The sequence below is a fragment of the Cyprinodon tularosa genome, unplaced genomic scaffold (assembly GCF_016077235.1).
Source record: "Cyprinodon tularosa strain WSP-4 unplaced genomic scaffold, ASM1607723v1 ctg1694, whole genome shotgun sequence".
In the NCBI taxonomy this organism is placed as follows: domain Eukaryota; kingdom Metazoa; phylum Chordata; class Actinopteri; order Cyprinodontiformes; family Cyprinodontidae; genus Cyprinodon; species Cyprinodon tularosa.
In genome coordinates this window covers 8,421-26,076 of record NW_024038527.1, presented here as the reverse complement: position 1 = coordinate 26,076, position 17,656 = coordinate 8,421, and the positions used below count along the sequence as shown (strand labels likewise).

The 17,656-nt window shown below is 38.8% G+C and overlaps 2 long non-coding RNA genes across 2 annotated transcripts; one reads left to right on the top strand and one right to left on the bottom strand.

Moving 5' to 3' along the window:
• The first annotated feature begins 2,149 nt into the window (after positions 1-2,149).
• LOC119780982 lies at positions 2,150-2,570 on the top strand. Its single transcript, XR_005280479.1, has 3 exons — positions 2,150-2,206; positions 2,301-2,419; positions 2,525-2,570. It is a non-coding gene; the product is annotated as an uncharacterized LOC119780982 (long non-coding RNA).
• An 11,900-nt stretch (positions 2,571-14,470) lies between these two features.
• On the bottom strand, positions 14,471-17,197 carry LOC119780980. Its single transcript, XR_005280478.1, has 4 exons — positions 17,150-17,197; positions 16,944-17,052; positions 15,622-15,681; positions 14,471-14,672 (listed from the first exon to the last, which is right to left on the bottom strand). It is a non-coding gene; the product is annotated as an uncharacterized LOC119780980 (long non-coding RNA).
• Between the last annotated feature and the right edge of the window lie 459 nt (positions 17,198-17,656).

The window sequence follows — 17,656 nt, the reverse complement described above, 5'->3', positions numbered from 1 at the left end:
TGGAAAAACTAAACTGTTGGAATATTTTAGATAAATGTAAACTTAACTTAAATTTGTGGTCTCAACGTGACATATCAATTTTTGGTTGAACTTTCCTTACAAAAATGGAATGTCTCTCAAGATTTATCTATCCAGCTTATTCCACATCCCTTCCTAAACATGCAATTAAAGCTATAATATAATCAAATTAACTTCACCTTTATCTGGACAAACAAGACACACTGCATTAGGAAAGAAGCAATGGTTAAAGAGTATAGTGATGGAGGTCTTAAAGCAATAGACTTTGAATGTTTAGACGGAATTTAAGATGAATTGGCTCAAATCTTTTCTGAAAAATAAAAATAGTTTTTGGTTTCATATCGCCTCCAAATTATTTATAGAATTAGGAGGAATTAACTTCCTTCTTAAATGTGATTTTGATCCTAAGAAACTTCCTGTTAAACTTTCTTCTTTTCATCAACGCGTCTTACTTTATTGGAAACTAATATTTAAGCATAATTTTAGTCCTCATAACACCCCACTATGGAACTCCCGATATGTCCTATTCAGGAACAAGTCTTTATTTTACAAGAGCTGGCTAGAAAGTGGTATATGGTCGATAATGTACGTTTTTGATGACAAAGGGATTTTTTTACCTTTTGAAACTCTTTGCTCTAAATTCGAAATAAATAACAGAAAACAATATAATATATTAATCAAAGCCCTTCCTCAGCCTCTGATCATAATGTCATGCAACCTACTCCTAAACCATGTCCAGGTAAAACTTCCCTCTCTGTTACTCAACGGTCAGTCTGTTATTGATAAAAAGCTGACCAACAATGTCGACGTAGTTTGTTTGTCAAGTAATTTCATCCCGATACATCCCACCGAAACCTAATCTCCAAGCATTTTCCAAAAGTGAAAGTGGGAAAACTGCGGAATAAATATCTACAGTTTCCTGTTGCTCCAAAGGTTAAAGAAGTCCATTTCAAAATAATCACTGACATTTATCCTTCCAAGGAATTTCTGAGGCTCCGTTTTGGTTTTTGAAGAAAATGATTGCACCTTCTGTGAATGTGAAACTGAGACTGTTGGTCACCTCTTTTACGATTGTATGTAAGTGAAAGTTTTCTGGGAAGATTTCTGCTTCTGGTGTTCACCTAAATTTGATTCTCCTTCTCATCTGGACAAAGAGAATGTTTTGTTTGGAATAGAAATGACAGATAAGCTGCAGGACCTAGCCTTTAATGTGTTACTCATGATGGGGAAATTTTACATTCACAAAAACAAATACGAGGACCAAGCCAAACTTCAACGTTTTTCTTAAAGAACTTTGTTTGTATTTTCAGTCACTTAAATTTATGAAGAAGAAAAATGGTATAAAATTATACACATAAACTCAATGTAAACCCCTAGCTATTATTATTTCATGTTTATTTTATTTGTTTGTTTATTTATTTATAGGTTTGTTACCCTTGTTTTATTTTTATTTATTTTTTACATTCTACGTCTCATTTTTTTTAAAGTCATAATGTCACCAACTGCTGTGTATCTGTGTTTGATGTTTGAATTACTCTGTATTGTTACACGGAATTGCCAATAAAGCAAAAAAACAAAACATGAGAGACGCGAGCTGTTCAATGACCTCGTATGTGATTGGAGGAGCCTGACGAGCCTTCAACTGCTCGTCCAATCACGTGTGAGCTTATGGGCAAGCAGACATGTTTGTCAGAAGAACTTTATCTCCAGTTCCTTTGTTTGGATTTTGCTGGTACGTGATCAATGGCTGGACGACGTCTCGCGTTCAACTCGCCTTCAACTCCTCTTGGACGCGATCCACAACTTTCAGCAGTCGAACAACTGCGGTAAATATATGTTCGATTACTGCTAAGCTAAGCTAAAAGCAGCCTAGCTAGCTAAGCTAAAAGCAGCCTAGCCTAAAACTACGGCTAATAGTAACCTTGCAAGAACAAGCTTTATTAAAGTGTATTTTTTGTGATTCACAGGAAGCAGTACGCCGTCTTCACAACTCGGAGACTAATTGCAGGCGCTATGAACCGGAGCCAGGGTAAGATTTAAAGAATATGCTTTCATTCTGCGGTAAAAGGAAATGGATACAGATGGATACCGATCATAGCTGTACATTTTGATTTCACAGACCTCCTATTTGCTCGGAGCCATACAGCAAGTCCAGATTTGCTCGATGTTGATAAAGACGACATTGTGTGTAAGTGACTTGTTTTAATGTTTTCTCCTTCCTTGTTACTGTGACTTGCGTTTGATTTTTTTGTTCATACCACTCTCATTTAATTGTTTTCCAGCTGCCTGTAAGACGTATTTTGAGACGGTACGCAGGAGCTTCAGATATACGCAGCCAGCGAACACGTTGCGTGCGGAAACTGCCAAGCATTCAGCTCGGAGTCCAGCTAGAAGAAAGAGGGTAAGACTTTATTTGGTGACTATTTTTCAGGTGCATTGATAGATGTGTTGTGTCCATACGCAGTGCATCCCATCGCATAGTGCTGATTCATTGTTTTTTTTACAGCTGCTGAAATCGAGGCAGAGTGTGCTAGCTGATGAGGAAGTGGAACTCTGGAATGGCCGCCGCCATTCTGTGTTAAGCTGCAGTCCCGGTTAGAGGCGACGGCGAAGTACAGGGCGTCTGCACATCGGACCTGCCTCGGAGGGAATGCTGCCAGTTACCTCCAACCCCGAGGAAGCAAACGGACCGTTCACGGAGTTGTAATTTTTGGATACGCATGTGTGGGCAGATCCTCGCGTTGCGTATAGTTGTGTTTGTTTTAATAAAGCTCTTTCTTTGCATAAACATCTTCCTGGCAAATGTTCATTTCCTGTATAAATTCATTCATGTCCTTGATGGTAGCCTAATAATAGTGTATATATATAAATATATTTCTATATATATATATATATATATATATATATATATATATATATTTATTTATTTATATATATAAAATATATATAAATATAATATATATAATATAATTTTTTCAGTGCACCTGCTAAGGCGTTGTCTAAGACAAGGGTGTAACTTTGTGTTGAAAGTTGTTGGGGACGGCTCATAAGGAAAGGGAGCTACCTGCGCGACGCCTTTTTTTTTTTGTTGGAAAGGATAAAGCCAAAAAAATGCGAATAACATTTATCAATTTACTGCTTATGTTGAAACTGTTACAATATTCACTTATATATTTTGTGCAAAAAATATCACATAAATCTAAACAGACAGTACAAATCAAAGAAATCAAATAAATATATCAATTTTGTAGAACATTTATTGACAGTCAATTTTGGGTCACTTTTTAAAATTAATTTACTTTTAAACCAGGACTCGGACAAGATCTAATGGGGCCTTAAGCAGAATATGATTAAGCAACTCCGTCTTTCTGTCAAGAACATCCACTAGCAGGGTATCCAGGGGGGGATTTACCATTAGGCAATACTAGGCAGTTGCCTAGGGCCCCAAGTTCTGGGGGGCCCCATAAAACTCTGTTTCCATGTATGGTTAATACAACTAATCCTTATTTGTGCACATTAATTATGTTTTTGATAAAAATCCTTTGGCTAAAATGCCATCAGAACGCTGATAAATAGAGAGGAAAAAGGGACAAGAAGAGAGGGACAAAACCTAGAACAAATAATGGATGTCTATTCTATTAACATTTCTCTATCTGTAGAATGGGTCTGTTTTATGGGTTTACTTCTCAGGGGGCCCCCTGCCTGTCTTTGCCTAGGGCCCCAAATTTCCTAAATCCGCCCCTGAGGGTATCAATACTGATTTGATAGAATCTGGGAGAGCGGACTATGTTCAACCATCCATTTTCTTTAACCTTATCCCTCAGTGGGATCAGGAGGTGCTGGTGCATATCTCCAGCCACGTTCTGGGTGAGAGGGGGGATCACCCTGGACAGGTCACCAGTCTGTCGCAGTATGTTCAACCAGCTTAAAAGTAATCGGTAATCAGATTTATTATTTGCACTTTTACTAAGTGAACTTTCTAACTCCCTTAAATCTGAAATTCCAATGCCAAAATTGTTTAAAGCTTTTATCTTTGGACCTCCTGCAGAGTGACGTCACACCTGCAAGATCCTATCCTTACCTTCCTGCTAGATTGCAAAAAGCAGCTTGCTCATGAGTTGTCAACTTAACACGCTAAATCTTAAATGTACGTGTACATATAAAAGAAAAAGGGGCGCAGTGCTTGCTACTGAATGGCAACACTATCAAGGTCAGGAAAAAGTTTTAAGTAAAGCCGGGATTAAAACAGTAGCTACAAGAAGCTTCAAATAAAAGGTGTTCTTTATGTTCAACCTAAACACCAACTCCGATAGACCATCAGTAGAGCAGGTGTTTAAATTAATCAATCACTGCTGCGAAAGCTTATAGCAGTGAAAGCTAATATACCACAGCCATCACTTAATAAACGCAAAATAAACAACCCTCTAAAAACGGAAAACTGTAATGGACTGAAAGTCCAGTTTTTTATGTGGGAAATTATTTGCGTGTGTTTTAGTATAATTCTGATATATTGGCGCTGTTGTCTGTTTCTATGGCAACGATACTGAATGTAGTGTAGCTTAGAGACCTGCACGGGTCGAGTTTTACCAACCCGCACCCGCCCGAACCCGTTAGGATGACTACCAAACCCGACCCGTCACCCGCGGATATCTTCAATTCAAATGTTATGGGGTGAGGGCGGAGGGGGGTGATGGGGAGAAAGCGAGAGGCAACAGATTCTTTTTTCTGAGTTTTTTGTCGGGGTTTGTGGACGGTGAGCAGCGGGGAGAACTTTTTTTTATTTTCTTTCTGAGGAGCGGCATGAATGGGGTTTTAATCAGATATACACAGCACCGAAAGCAAAATACGTGTACAAAATATTGGTGGGGACATGTCCACACCAGTCCTTAAGGAAGTTACGCCTATGATTGTTCAGATTAACTTGTCTTCTTTATGGCTTTTATTCGGTGCTTTACTGCATTTGTTTTGGGAAAATATGAGGAAAAAATAAATACAGAAAAATAAAATATATTTTTTAAAATCGCAAAATAATTATAGGGTGGCTAATGCCAAAGAAAGGGTGACTGAAGCCACCCTTAAATAGGTCTAACGACGCTTATGAGCTGAACTATCAACAAACCATAAATAAACTGAATAGAATTGAAATTATATGATGTCATTTTATTTTCCATCTTTCGTTCTTATGCAAAGCTGTACTTGCATTGATGATGGTCTATAAGACGATCAACAGAGTTTCTCCACTAGCTCACCCAGCCGCCCTAATCCAGGTCAAAACGTTGAACCAAGGTGAGCACACAAACTAAATCATCAAACTGGGTCAGCGTAGGTCACATTGACAGAGATCCACTGAACAAGATTTTATGTCTCCCTCTAGTGGTAGCTTGTGTAATTACAACTACTCAGCTGATCCCAGTGTTCTGAGATCCAAATTGTGTAGTGCTCTTTGGCGCCATCTGCTGGCGTAGGCGTGTCACTGCAACCACAGTTTGAATTTCCCAGGTGAAGGCACCCTGCCTCCCCCTGGTGGTTGCTTTTCGAAATTGCAGCTGATTGGTGTAAAAGACTGACTTGTTTTATTTTATGCCGCTTCACCGTTTCTTTTTGCAGGTATATGTACATATATATATATATATATATATATATATATATATATATATAAACAAGTTCATCTTTCATCTTTCTGTTGATGTTGGTCCCTTATACAGGCGACATTTTTAACAGCTTCAACACATCAGGTGGACTACTAATGTGTTAATTAACAAACCAGAGAGGATTATTCTGGTCCTTTTATTCTGGTTTGCTTTGTTTTGCTGAAGGATGGAAGGATGGCTGAGATGGTCCTCCCTGAGGTTCTCCAGGCACCTTGGTCCGTCTGTAAAGCCGTCTCTGACTAAGGGGAAAAAAGGTCTTGCAGGTCATTTTAATGTGTCACCTGTCAGTGGTCTGGTCCAGAGGTCAGTGGTCTGGTCCGTTCTGTGGTCCAGGAAAGGGTCGACCCGTCAGGAGCTCATGGGGAGGAAAACTGGGAGTCAAAGTTACCAACATGCTGAATTAAAGGAGCAGAGGGAAGGACAGATCAGATGTTATCTTAGCCTTTCACAGACAATAGTAGATATAATAAGTTCATGTAGCTTAAAGAACTTTAGATTAAAATTTGAACTTTGTCACAAATCATTTAATTATTCCATAATTTAGAACTTACTCAGTAAATTTACTTCGCTAGTGTTCGGTACTCTTTATCACTTCTGCACCTGCAGACAAGGGCGTAGGTTTGATTTGAACTTTGGTAGGGACACTATCAGTCGCTTGTCATTGGTGCTATGCAATATGCATGTCCTTTTTTATGCACAGTGTGAGCATCCGTACTGATAAGAGGAATTCATTGTTAAAAGAGAAAAGCATCATTTTGCTACATTAATAAAAATCGTATAAGCACTACACTCATTAGATGCTGTTTATGAATGTTTGAAGTATCACCGGCTCTGATCAATGTGGAATTAGGACTGTTTTCCACTTTGAAAATGGTTTAATTTGAACGACTAAGAGAGAAGGTAAATACAGTATTTTCTTCTGAAGATATAGAATTGTGCAGAGTTAAACCCCACTCTTATATTTTTACCTACTATGCTCTCTCTGTATCAAGCAAAATAATACATTCATTAAAATATTAAGTTCACTATAAAAGTAGAACATCTGGGCTGTAGTTACTCTGTGTCGCCCATTTGATGTATTTTATCTGGGACTGAAAAAATGAATCGTATTCATTGATTATTTCAATAATAATCAACTAATTTAGTGAGTGATTCATCATTAACTGTAGAATAGAGACTCTAAAACATAATATAAATGTAAAATATGCCTTTCTCCGACAGAGCAACCCACTTAGATCAGTAATTATACCAACATTTTTAAATACAACATATATATATATAATATAAGATTAAAAAATGTTTTTGTCTGTCAATATTCTCCATCCAGAACTCATCAAGAGGAAATATTTTAGTATCACCTGGTTTATTTAGACATCACCTGAAGCACTGAAGGGCAGCTGCTTCACCTACAAGCTGCCCTGCATCATTATTACTGGATATCTGTGTTTCCTATAATCATATAATGTATAAGTGCATTTTTAATAGTAAAGGATTTAATGTAACGCAACCTTTTATCATTGTCCTATATTGCTTACTGTCTGACTGTTTAAATAGCTCCTTATGTCTATTTTCTTTTTTAGTGGCATCATCTACAAACACAACACTAAGAATGAGCCTAAGTGTATTCAAATATAAAATCACTTTTAACAATTATAAAAGACAATATAACACTATCTTATCTGTAATTTAATAATATCCAAAATAAACAGTCAGATTCAAGCATGTTTACCAGACATTAATGTTTATACTAATTTACTTATAGACTGTGTGGAAATCTATGTAAGATAAAATCAATGTTAATATTCTTCCTCTGTTTGTTCTTGTCTTTATCCTATTTCTAGAAGTATAAATAGTCAATTAAATTATTATTATTATATGGAACCCTAATTATGCTTTTTAAACAAAAAATAGCAAATGTTTAGGCACCATTTCTTGTTGTTATAGGCTACTCTATAAAAGAAATAACACCTGCTAATAATTATACCTGAAAGAGTCATCAAAAAATGAAAACAGTAATAGCATCTGTTGGGATCTGGAGATCTGCCTCCTGTCTCCAGCAGGGTGCGCTGTGGATCTCCTGGGCTGGAGCCCTCCAGCACAGCTGACGTTCATCAGCCCATCAGGAGACCTGCCTATGTAAGCAGCTGCCAGACCTTCCTTCAACGCCGCAGTGTTGACCAAGTTTGGTTAGCGAACCTGAGCCTCTGTCATTTTAGAGAATCTTAGTTGGCTCTTGAGAGAAACAAGATTCTAACCTGCCTTTGTCTTCTTTGCTCACAGGAAACCCAGAAGCTCTGGATGAGCTTTGCCTGGAAACCTGCCTGCCTACCCAAGGAATCCAAACCAGAAGAAATCAGTCTGGAATCCTCCTGCTGCTCTCAGGAGGAGAGCTTATCACTCAAACCAAGGTCTGCCACTAGAAAGTCAGAAGCTAGACGCTGCTGCTGCTGAGCACTCTGCTGAACCAACAGTCTCTGGACCCAACCGGTTCCCTCTCTCAGACAAGAAAACCTGGACCCCTTCAGGTATTCTCAGAAACATCAGAAACTCAACAAATCATCTGTTAACCTGGCTAACCAATCTATCCGTCTCTCCAGACGCCAGAGAATCCTGCCCGGTCCAGTTCCTGAATCCAGTCATATCATTGTTGTGAAAACCTTTAAATAAATCTGTTGAACTTTTTATCAGTCTCCAGTGGTGTTCTGCATGTGGGTTTAATCCCAAGACCAACCATGACAGCAACTAAATATCGGTAAAAAGGAAACCCTCACATTTTCTTGTTTAGGTGGCTGTGGCTAAGAATCAGAAATGTTGATGGCTTACAGCCTTTATTTGCCCATTTTTCCAGCAGTCTTCAGAAATCCTGGCTGACTCAGAACATTTCGTTTTAAAAAAGAAAAAAAAGAGGTTTTTGTTTTTTAGTGCACATGATATTTTTTTATTGGGACTAGTTTTGCATCCTGTGAATAAATTTTCAATTTTGTGCTCCAAGCACGGACGGACTAGAAAACAGCCTATCAAGGAGAGAGAAGGCGGGACCTAAGGCAGAACAACCAATGAGAGTGGAGTTAAACAGAGCAGCACAGTTCCATGCGCTGCTACGTGAAAGGGAAAGGAGAGACCAAGCAGAGGAGCTGCAAGAGGAAAAGAAGCCACTGCTGCAACAACTACTGCTGTAGATTATAAACATGTTGCTCAAATCCAATTATTGGTCGGGACAATTAGGTCGGTTCAAAATTTTGGTAGGGAGATGTCCCTATGGTCCCTATGCAAACCTACGCCCATGCCTGCAGAAGTCCAAACAAGCTTCTCCTCAGCAGAGGAGGGAGGGAGGACTGTGTGTGTGTCAGTGGACTGCAGCGCTGTAAACAAGAGGAGACACTGCAGCACAGCCTTCTCTGTTGTTTCCACCAGATATGATGTGTGTGGAAGAAGAAAAATGGGCTTTCCATCCGATTTCAAGAACGATGTTTCCAAGGAGAAGCAAAATCAAAGAACCAGAAACAAGAGTTTCATAAGGTGAAGAAACAGCGAACCAGGGGTGCAAGAAGCTGAACCATCAACAAACCATAAATAAACTGAATGGAATTGAAATGCTATGATGTCATTTTATTTTCCATCTTTCGTTCTTATGCAAAGCTGTACTTACATTGATGATGGTGTATAAGACGATCAACAGAGAGTTTCTCCCCAAGCTCACCCAGCCGCCCTAATCCAGGTCACAACGTTGAACCAAGGTGAGCACACAAACTAAATCATTAAACTGGGTCAGCGTAGGTCACATTGACAGAGATCCACTGAACAAGATTTTTTTTCTCTCCCTCTAGTGGTAGCTTGTGTAATTACAACTACTCAGCTGATCCCAGTGTTCTGAGATCCAAATTGTGTAGTGCTCTTTGGCGCCATCTGCTGGCGTAGGCATGTCACTGCAACCACAGTTTAAATTTCCCAGGTGAAGGCACCCTGCCTCCCCCTGGTGGTTGCTTTTTGAAATTGCAGCTGATAGGTGTAAAAGAGTGACTTGTGTTCCTTCACGCTGCTTCACTGTTGCTTTTTGTGCTGTGGAAGGTGTTTTCAATTGAAGAGTGGTAAACTTAAAACTGCAGGTATATATATATATATATATATATATATATATATATATATATATATATATATATATATATATATATATATATATATATATATATATATATATATATATATATATATATAAACAAGTTTAATCATGCAGCTGCTGGCAACTTTTACCACTTCTGCCAGGTTTTCCAACACTGCATTATCCATTTTGTGTGCAAGAGTTGTTTGTTTAACAGTGTTTTACACATACACACATATATAAATACAGTGGGTACTAGTTGGAAATGGACACTTCACTCACGCTCCCCGTGTTTCACGAACTGCGTGAAAAACATGTGACTACTATAGCCACTAGGTGGCAGTCTGAGTCCATTTCAGCGTCCCATGACTCAGGATTAGGTAGGTCAATAAGCAGACTGGGAGGGGTGTCATGTGTTGTGTTCTGATAGCGTAAAGGGTAGGGTGAATGGTCTACAGTTCAGAAGGTTGAGGGTTCGGTCCCTGCTGTGGCCAAGTTTATTAATCTTGCCTTAAATGTTTTTCTATTTTTTTAAAATCACTTCATGGCCTATGATATCAAAAATTGTACAATAACTTATTTAACTTATTTATATATTTTACGGATAGTAGCCTATTATGCTGTTTGACTTTATGGCGTCTTTCTTTTATTTAGATCAGCTGATGTGCGCTCCACCTTTCCAAGGAATTACATTAGACCATAGGGATTATCATTCTACAGCCTCAATATCTTACTCTGATAATAATAGGCGTATTGTTATACTATTTTTGTTATTTTTATTATTATTATCATTATTATTATTATTATTATCTAGCTGGTAAAATTTTCAGTTTGATCTGGAAAAGGACGCTATGATGCCTGATACAACAAGCATGAAAGGCCCAACCCCCAGGCTTTTTGGGCACATTATGCAAGAATGTTGCTTGCTGCCGCGATGAATAGTGGCGTTTCTAAGCTATTGTCACAGATGGCTGTGACACGACCCAAAAGTCAGTGAGCTAATCCGGAGTATTCCCATTTTAAATACAGTGAACCCTTGTTTATCGTGGGGGTTACGTTCCAAAAAGAACCCGCGATAGGTGAAATACGTGAAATAGAAACCTTTATTTTTTTACAGTTATCATACGATGAAATACTCCATACAACATTGAAATCAAGGAACAAAACGTTTTTACAGGCCCAAGCATTTGTTTAACAAATAAAAGTACGGTATAAACGTTGTTAACTACTGTACTGTACTGTAAAATAATATAGTTATAAATAAATAAGTAATAATTTGAATCATCAATACGAAATGAAGAGTTAATATTGCGGGGATCAGCACTGCCCCACCGTGACGGATTGTAACGGGAGAAAATGAAAAATGATTATGAAAAAAAATACAAAGTATAGTGACTGACGTGTACAGTACAGTATTTCACTGCTGTTCTGACGAAGCCGCTGCATCCTGACTGCTCTGTGGCGTTGTTTTCTTCTAAAGCCTGCGGTGCAGGTGTGTGTTTTTGAGAGAAGAACATAGTTATCGGCAGTTGTTGTCGCTCTTTTTTCTTCTGGGCCAAAAGATCCTTATAAACTGACATGCCGCCATCGATTATGTTTGACAATAAAGGTTAACAATGCATGATGCAAATCCGTGAAGCAGCGAGACCGTGAAAAGTGAACCGCGCTATAGCGAGGGTTCACTGTAATGTAAACTGTGGAGAGTTTCAAATACCTGGGTGTTTACGTCAATAATAAACTGGACTGGACTCATAACACTGACGCTCTGTATAAAAAGGGCCAGAGCCGCCTCCACCTCCTGAGGAGGCCGAGGGCCTTTGGAGTCAGCAGGCCCCTCCTTAAAACCTATGACTCTGTGGTGGCCTCAGCCCTCCTCTACGCTGTTGTCTGCTGGGCCCCTGGCAGCTCAGAGCGGGACAAAAAGAGACTGAATAAGCTGGTGAGGAAGGCCACTTCTGTCCTGGGCTGCCTCAATATCTTACTCTGATAATAACAGCCTTATTGTTATACTATTTTTGTTATTTTGATTATTATTATCATTATTATTATTATTAACTGTAATGACATAGAAGATTCCTAGATGACTTGCAGAGACATAATTTTCCCTTCTCCTTTTCTCCTGTATTTATGTGAATAATTAATTGCTGTATTTTTATTTGCAGTTTACAGTTAAAATGCTAACAACTAAAAAGTTAAATTAGTCAACACACCTGGAAACAGAGTAAAATGTGTGTCATTATTGTTCTTTAAAAAAAAGATATCCAGAAATGAATAAAAAAAAACAACCTTTAATCCAAAAAAATATATGTAATATATTACAACAACATATTTATTGGTCATTGTTTTCGTCAAGAGTGAGCACTTTTTTAAGCGGGCTGAAAATAGAATGATCTGTGAATACGTAGCGATTTTAAAAGAATGCAATTGATTAAACTCAATCTGAAAAACAAAAATGAAACAATGAAAACTTGTGAAAATACAAAATCTGCTAATAAAAACGTGATTTCACTAGCTCTGGGATCCTCTCTGGCAGAACGTAGAAAAATCAGTTTGTTGAAGATTGACATAATCAGCCTGATTGGATTATAACACTGTCCCTTCCATAACCTAGTTTAATCTACGTACCCTTAGGAAAAAAAAAAAAAAAAGCATTGCTTTGCATTTTACAAGACATTATACCTAAGATTTTTTTTTTTTTTATCTTGCTTTAATACAAAATAGCAATTAATATTAGTCAATGGGGCAGTTTCCCAGTGATTGAACTGCTGGGTTCCTGAGTAAGACTGTTTCTCCAACTGTTTCTCACAAACTGGCTGCTCTATGTTGGGATAGTCAGGACCTTCATTTCCCTCCTGAAATTTATAATGTATAATAAAAGAAAACAAAAAATATCATTACTGGGTTAACTTATCTTTTCCATTATTAATAGCCATATTTCTCCCCATATTCAGCCACAACTTATTTTAACTTATAGCACAGCTGCAGGTGTGAAACGCATAAATGTACATGTCATGTTATAAACAGAGAATTATATAAACACAAATAATCATTCATCTTTACATCTTTAAGTCCTTTATTCACAATCTACACTCACAGTACAGGAGAAGATTCTGCCGATCGGCCAGCTCCTCCAAAAACTGCCACGTCTTCAATCTAGGGCTGCAACTAACGATTATTTTAAAAATCGATGAATCGGCCGATTATTTTTTCGATTAATCGATGAATTGGACAAAAATATTTTTTATATTAACCTCTTTATTCCAAAATAAACATTTTAGACAGAACAAACAAGCACACAAGTACAGGTTGCTCATTAACTGTACTGGTGCAATATGAAAAATAAATGTTTGTGTTAAAACTACGCAAACTTACATGAGAAATGTTGCTGTACATCCACAAAATATAGGCTACTTTGTTTCATAAAGCGCAAAAAAAGACATTTTTGTTTTTAAAGCCCCTAAGGGGCTCAAACAATAGGTCCCCCCATTTCAACAAATGAGTTTTTTTTAGACTAGAAGAGTTCTGCCTTTTAAGACAGGAAAGTATAGCAGTTAAAGTTGCTACTTGAGAAAATACTGAACCATAGAGATAAAAATAGCCCTGTGATTCAAATTATAAATTGTATTTGGAATAAAAATGAGAGAACTAGGGGTGCTAAAAAACACATCCTCCAAAGACAGATATTTACATGGGAATGTGGCAGATAATTAATTGACATATTACTGATCTTGCTGGATTTTATTCTGCTTTACTTCCATAAATTGCAGAATCTTCTTTACTTTATCTTTGCCAGAAGATTTAAACTTTAAAAGCCTTGCCCTCATAATTTGCAAGTTCATTTATTTATAAAATAAATATAAACGCTGCTTAAGCTAATTCAAATGAAATTAAAAGTAAAATAAGTAGCCAACCTTATCACTGTCTGTAACCTACTAACAAGGTAAGGAAAGCATCAGATGAGCTACCTGAGAAACTAACGTTACATTTCCCCACTTTAAAACCAAACAAACATGGTTACTCATCCTGCTGATCAGCTCTCTTCACTGCCATTGAAGGCTCCAACGTGTTTTCTTTTCAGGTGCTGCGTCATAACAGTGGTGCTTCCGCGCCATGTTCATTTGTTTTTACAAAAGTTGCATGTTACGACTTTTTTCGCTTTACAAAGCGCAGGCTATTTTAATTATTGTGATCAATTTGCGCCGTCAATCCCGGCGCATGCGCGCTTCATTTGCAGTCTGGACGCTGAGGATAAACTCCTCACTAAAATCCTGCGGCTCTGACTGCAGCGCTGAGAGGGACTCCTGTGGGAGAGGGAGAACGCGGTTGGGATGGGGGAGGCGCCCCACGGCAGAGTAGGAACGCTTTCATGTAAGAGTCTCCAAAAGCCGCCAGTGACACCGTAAAAAGTCGCCAGATTTGTCGCTAGTCGCTTTTTTGAAAAATAGTCGCTGCAGGGGTCTGAAAAGTCACTGAGTTGGCAACACTGCACCTGCGGGGCTGGCTCGCTCTGCCATATTTTTTTTTCTTCCCCGTTTCAGTCAAGTGGATGTGATGATGGCGGCGGTGGATGACGCATTAATCGCGCGACACAACTAATCGATGATTAAATTCGTTGCCAACGCTTTTAAAAGTCAATTTTTATTGATTTTATCGATTCGTTGTTGCAGCCCTACTTCAATCTTTTCAAAAACAAACTTGAAAGGTTCTAAAACCATCTCCCTCTCATGCTCATCAATGGTGAAGTCATCTACTTCACACATTTCTTTGAATAGCTTGACTGCTTCAGCCACATTCTCCTCCCCCATCATCAAAATGTCAGGCAAATCCACATTGCCTCTGAAGAGACTTTGGTTTTCTTCCAACCAGTGTGCTGCTTTTCTGCAGTCATGGATCACCTTTTTATCCTGTAGAAAAGAGGAGAGATTATTATTTTCCAAAAAAAAAAAATGAATGTGTAACCCCTCCTTTATTACTAGTATTGGTAATACAAATATGTAGTAACTATAACCCAGAAGGAGAATCTAGTCTAGGTTCAGTGAGGAGGCTGTTGGTTTTTTCACCTGCACAAAGGTTCAGATATCCACCCCAAATAACACACTGAACAACAGATTAGCGGAAATATATAAGGTGTATTGAACTTAGTCACCTGTAAACAGTTGACTCAACATCAGAAAAATAAAAGTCCATCAAGTCCTTCCTTTCTTATATACAACAATTAGAATCACTGAAGGAAAAAAACACTCTGAAATCTCAGGCATAAAAAGTTCAAGGTCCCAAAATAAAATAAAAATACTGAGTGCACTCAGTCCTACAACCCTCTCAATAAGAGTCCATGAATGGAAAATCTTCCAGAAGAGGCAATACGAAGGGAGGCGGTGCAGCCCAGTAGAAGATCCAGCCACAGTGGAAACCAATGGAACAAGCGGCAACAGCAAGGTACGGACTCGCCTCTGCTGAAATCTCCAAAAGGAAAAAAAACCAGCCGGGATATTGGTCACACAAAACTCAAAGAAATCCAAGCACGATCATAGAAATGAAAATCCTCTCCGATTAATTTGGTAATTCTGCTTATCACTGTAAGCTCTCTACTTCTGCCTCCCACGCCAACCGCAGACGGCGATGATCCAGATTTTTCTAGAAAACAACTCTGCCGTCTGTTACAGAGAACAGGGACTTCTTCGCCTTTGGAGTAGGGTGACTGATCATCTGCTGCCCCCTTGTGGCTAAGCTCTACATCATAAATGAGTTGAGTTAAAGGAGCTGTGCAGGTTGCTGCAGCTCCATTTGTAGGGTGTGAGAGTTAAATTAACCTGGTTACAAATGCAACAAAATGTACATTAAAAAAAGACTTACCATTTTGACCTTTTCGGTATGGAATAAGTCAGCCTGTGTAGTTTAAAGCTGGTCTTGGTCCTGAGGGGAAAATATAAATAAAAATTAATCAGAAAAGTTCCATGTAGTTAATTTACCGTATTTTCACGACTATAAGGTGCATATAAACGTCTTTTTTTCCCCTCAAAATGTGCGGCGCGCCCTTTGGTGCGGTGCGCCCTATGTGTGTTGTTACTGCGGACTTTTGAGACCACCTCATTGAGGAGATGATGAAAGAGTGGCTGAATGTGAGGAGACCAGGTGTTTTTTTTCCACTCATCACCATTGCTGTTAATCTGTGACTCCATGCGTGCCCATCTCACAGCTGATGTGAAAACATGGTGAAACAAATTAAGGCAGTGCTCGCTGTTATTCAACCGCTCGACATCGGTGTAAACCGGACGCAGCAGGTGCAGCAGAAGCAGCGAGTTTACATGCAAAGTCAATGGTTGACACGCGTATAGGCGCAGCAAAAGGTCCCGCAGCGCGTTTTGAGCAGCAGGTGCAGCGCGTCGGGAGCGTTTAAGCATCTGACACGCCGCCAACGCGCTGCTGCTGCTCGAGATGGAAAAATTGAAGTTTTGCTGCTGGACGCGCCCCATCAACCAATCAGAGAAGCTGATCTGGGAGCTGACAGCGAGACAGACACATCGCTGATGATACACATATACAAAGCGCTGTGATCGCTCCTCTGAAACAGTTTATTGACGCCTAAATTAACTTAACCTGCAGACAGAATATGTTCGCTTTTATTATCCAGTTTTAAGGTGGATTTTCTCACTTAAAAACATATTAAAACTACTTTATTCCCACTGATCACAGCAAATATAGCTGCAAGGTGTATTTAATACAAAGTAGCCTATTAATCAAACCTGGGAGCTGGCCGTGATACAGACAAATCGCTCTGATGACATATGATATTAAGGCAAATGAAAAGGGCTGGATGGATGAGGAGAAGATGAAAGAGTGGCTTGGTTAAAAAAAAGTTAATTTATGCGTCAATAAACTGTTTCAGAGGAGTGATCACAGCCTGTTTGATTAATACTTTGTAATAAATAAATGAATAAAGCACAATCATACTCAGTTTTGCTCCCGCTTTATTTTTAAATACGCAGTAGAGGTATTTAAACGTAGTAGAGGACATGTACCTGTATATAAAAAACGTGCCCTATAGTCCGGTGCGCCTTATGTGTGTGTTAAATACAGAAATGGCACAGATAACTGAGAGTGCGCCTTTTAGTACGGTGCGCCCTATGGTCGTGAAAATACGGTACCACACACACACACACACACACATTACCAACCTTGGTGATGTCATCCAGTGTCCTCTTCTTCAGTCTATAAACTGGAGACACGTCACATCGTAAGAGGGCCTTGGAGGACTCCGTCCAATGGGCAAACATTTGTCCATAACTGGGAATTAAATAAGAGGTGGTGGGGAGGTAAAAGATGATAAACAATAGAATCAAAGGGATGATTCCATCTAACCAAGAAGAGCTTTTGTTCTCACCTGCCAAGTTCCAGATTCTCCATTAACATGACGCACCACCAGTTTCTCAAGTTTGGCATGTCTTTCTGAAAAATGCAGAGTAACAAACACAATATCACTAAACAGCATCCACAGATTGCTGTTTGATATCACCAAGTAGCTGTACTAAGTCATAGGGCGCATCCAGCACAGTGTACAGGGCATACTATGAACAAAAAAAAAAGAAAGAAAGATTTTTTTTTTAAGGTTTACATTCAGCTGCATTTAACCAGACAACAGAACTATTAGTGCTCACATATAAAATTGCATTTATCAAACGTATCAGTTGACAACAGCTCATCTTCACACATTGCTAAACTGTAAGAATTTGTTTGAGCCCAGGCCTGCAACTTGATGCATGCTGAGCAGTCGAGAGAGGTCTGGCTGCAAAACCGCAGTCTGTTTGTCTACAGTAAACTGAAACGAGCAGAGCATCGACCTGACTCTGTGTTGAATCTAAAGCAATGCAAATAAGAAATAACAAAAACT